Here is a 4,124-nt window from a genome sequence, read left to right as displayed (position 1 = left end):
CGAAATAATTGTTAACTATTCGTTTTTACTGGCCTTTGATTTTTCTTTTTTTGTTTGTATCTGAAGAAAAATTGTACTACACAGTCCTTAATGGCTTGCAACTTTAATTAGTTTGGCTAATTTAGTTCCCCTATTAAGTATCTTTATTCATGGGTGTGTTGATTAATTGGGAAAAATTTACTTAACAAGATAAAAGGATTAATTGTAAGAAGGAGCAAATCCCATATTTTTTGACATGTACATCCCAGGACCACCAGTAACTTGTCTGCATAATTAATGTGCTAGGCTGTGTGGAAATCCTGTTGCAAGCTACAGTACAGGGGCAACTAAAGGAACGATTTGCTAAAGTATCTGTTTGATAGGCCGTAAATCATCTAGGATTTTCTTTAGGGAATTTTCAAATAGAACTTTCATGATCTGAAAAAGTTAACACTTCTTGCTTTCTTTCGAGATTGATAAAAATGTGTGAGGAGTATCAAAATATACCAGCTACGAACTTTGGAAAGGTTCAATACCATACAATGAGATTTTTGTGAACTATACAAAAAATGGCCTCGTAAATTTGAAAACCTTAAAGCTCCCCTAGAATAACACAGAACAGAAAAGAAATTTAAAACGTGGCCTAAAATGAACCTACAAAGCTTTAAAAGTACTTTGAAGAACTTAGAAGAGTGTTAAAAGCACTTGAGAGAAAGCCGTCTCTGGGTGCCCCTGACAGTAGACATCATTACATCCATAACGGATGAGTACTGCTGTCAAGGGAATTAAGCAATTCAGCAGCATTTAGCCTGGGAAAAGAAATAAAAACTAGCCAATTCTACTGTAAAGTTAACCTGACTATGCGAGCCTGCTATAAATTGCGGTGTTGGACAAAACACTGACCCTCAGTCCATGGACTACCCAAATGGACTACCCTATAAATACTATTTCAAATGAGTACTGTTTGTCTATATGTACAATGTAAGCAACCTTTCAAACAGTGCTCACCAAAGGCCAAACACCCATTTTAAAAAGTGTTGATCAACAGTATTTAAGTCTAAGCAGCCATTTTAAAAAGGTCAACTTTCAGTAATGTTATTGTTGTGATGGCCGATTACATCATTGACAGTACCGTGCGCACGAAAATAAACAAGGTATGTGCAATGAAAGTGTAATTAATTTTTATAATGAGTTCACTTCTTTCAATAGCACTCATGCATTGGAAATGTCAGTTTTAAGGGTTAGTCCATTTTAGGGTAGTCCATGAACTGGGGGTCAGTGTTTTGTTCACCACCATAAATTTCCGGTTTTCCTTCCACTTCGCGGATATATGTTCAAAGCAGTTCATCGTCAGGAATAACTTGCCTACAATGTGTAAAACTAGGAAGTAAATGTATCATCATCGTCAGTCTCCTTAGCCTAAGGTGGTCGCAGATACATTCTCAGTTACCATGACCTTCTGATAGCTTCGATGATCGTAAAGCTCCGTCCATTTAGTTGTCTTAATCAAACAATGGAAGCTCGTGCTCAGGCTGCGATCTCGTCTGCAATTCAAGCTGGAGAGGACTATGTAGGAGTATGTAAATTATGGGATTAGCAACTATTATCCACAGTCAGAAAGAGCACACAGTTTGGCGTTAATCGGGCTCATTTTGATTGATATACAGCCATTTAAATACATCCAAATTTACAAAGAAATGTTTCAAATGAAGCTATGATCCTCGCAGTTATGAACGCAATTTTTGTTCAAGCAGACGCAGCGTACGAATGGCCATACATTTCTTTGTAAATTTTGACATTTGTAAATAGCTGCATTTCGCTTAATATTGGGTCCATTGTCACCATACCTGAGAATTTTGTAAAGCTTGCTGTGCTGACATTCTGACTTTGGCTGTGACTAAAAGTGGGACGGGGACGTGGGACTTGGGACGTGGGGACTCGGGGACGTGGGGACGTGGGGACGTCGGGACGTGGGGACTCGGGGACGTGGGGACGTGGGGACGTGGGGACGTGGGGACGTGGGGACGTGGGGACTCGGGGACGTGGGGACGTGGGGACTCGGGGACGTGGGGACGTGGGGACGTGGGGACCGGGGACGTGGGGACTCGGGGACTCGGGGACTCGGGGACTCGGGAACGTGTGAACTCGGGGATGTGGGGACACGGCGACACATTATCGAAGTATAGAATTTCAGAAATGGGACAACATCGCCAAGAAAGTTGAATTGCTTGTGTTATTTTGCTTTTTAAGTACCAGCTAAATACATAGCGAAATTCAAAAATTGGATTCTCGAAAAGACATTCTCGCCACCCGTCACAGAGCTCGAATGTGAAACAAAGCAGAAGACCTAATGGCCCATTGCTGACACTGCAGCTGAAATTTCACGTTGCAGCGTTTGTTGTTGTTGTTGCTGAGAAACTTGAGCCTTATGACTCCTTCTCTGTAACTGAAGTTTAAATACCGTGCAAGTGTCCTTGTTGGCGGCATTGTGACTGCATCTTTCCTGGCGCTTGTTCAATTTGTTACCTTTGATTCGGGTTGTCACCGTTGATGTTGTCGAAAATGTTCGTCATCAGAGGGCCAGAAGCCCCCAGGAGGGGGAGGGGTGTACTGACATATATGAGCTATATAGGTATGTGCCGCTGTGAAGGGTATGGTTTTCAAGCAGTTTGCTCTAGGATAGGATACATAAATCAGAGCGTTTGTTTCTAGAATTGGATATAATTTTTCACGGAACTGACCAGTTGGTTGAAGATTTTATCTAGACTAAGGAAAGTTGATAAAACCAAATTTTGTATACTACTTGTCCACCGACACAGCACCACAGTTTCTTTAGAAACTAGCGCCTTCAAGTATAAATAAATCATTTTTTGAGAGAGAAACAATTGTGGTATAGGTTTTGCTTTGGACCTCAGTAGTTTCTGAAAAACAGTTACTCTAGGATAGGGAGGGTTTATGGAGTTTACTCTGGTACGGGGTAGCAAAATTCACCTGAAGCAGCTCTGGTTTAGGCTAAGGGTTCCAAGGTCCTAGAGGCACAACCCCCACACAGAAATTCCTAAAGTACCGTCTCCGGGCCAGAAGCTAAATAACGCTTGACCAAGCGAATAAGTTGGCATATTTTTGTTTTACGTGGAAACATTTATCCAATCGACGTTAACTTGAAATCTGCGTACTTTGCTTTGTACTCCCTCTTTCATCTGAAATGTGTCACGTGATTTATAACGGCTAAAAGCAATTGAAATATTTTATCGGAAACGAGGATGGGAAAGTCATCTTATATCAAGATACCTTGCTGTAATACTCCTATCAAGGCTTTATCACTCTGCCTTTTAATCATATGCCCATCTTAATGGCAACGGTAAATCAAAATTAAAAGAAAAAAAAAAGGTCAAATCAAACAGAGGTCACAATAAAAATGAACGATATCACATTGATAGGTATAATTGTACGTTAATGGTGGTTTTAAGCAGTTTCAAGCAAAACTTTGTCGGAATTTTTTAGGGTAAACGTTCCCCCAATCTCAAAAACAAGCGTTATGAAGTCTTCAGTCAAGAAATGTGACGTGACAGACAACTACGAGTGAAATGCATAATTTAAAATAAAAAGGTTAGGATGAAAGTGGAAGTACTTTTAAATGTTCAAGCCTCGATATACTTGGGGAATTGTAAAATGATCTGAGAAATGGTCATACCAACGTTTCGTTCATGTTGCCTATGTCAAATAAGGACTTCATGCAAAAAAAAAATTGTCCCTTCGTTTTACCTGAATTACTCCACTATGTAACTTGATAGTAGTATAATGAAAGTCACCTTTTTATGAAGACGAGTAATAAACTATACTATATATATTTACTAGACCTCTGTTTCACATCATACAAACGAGGAACTTAAACCGGGGTACAACGCAGTTACGATCAACAGACGAAGATTTTGTGAAATATGATGAAAAGTTAAACAAATGGTAAAAATGCGTCCCCACATCCCCGAGTTCACACGTCCCCGAGTCCCCGAGTCTCCACGTCCCCACGTCCCCGGGTCCCCACGTCCCCGGGTCCCCACGTCCCCACGTCCCCACGTCCCCGAGTCCCCACGTCCCCACGTCCCCACGTCCCCACGTCCCTACGTCCCCACGTCCCCACGTCC

The sequence above is a fragment of the Montipora capricornis genome, chromosome 13 (genome assembly GCF_036669925.1).
Source record: "Montipora capricornis isolate CH-2021 chromosome 13, ASM3666992v2, whole genome shotgun sequence".
Classification (NCBI taxonomy): Eukaryota; Metazoa; Cnidaria; class Anthozoa; order Scleractinia; family Acroporidae; genus Montipora; species Montipora capricornis.
This window is presented reverse-complemented; position numbering follows the sequence as displayed.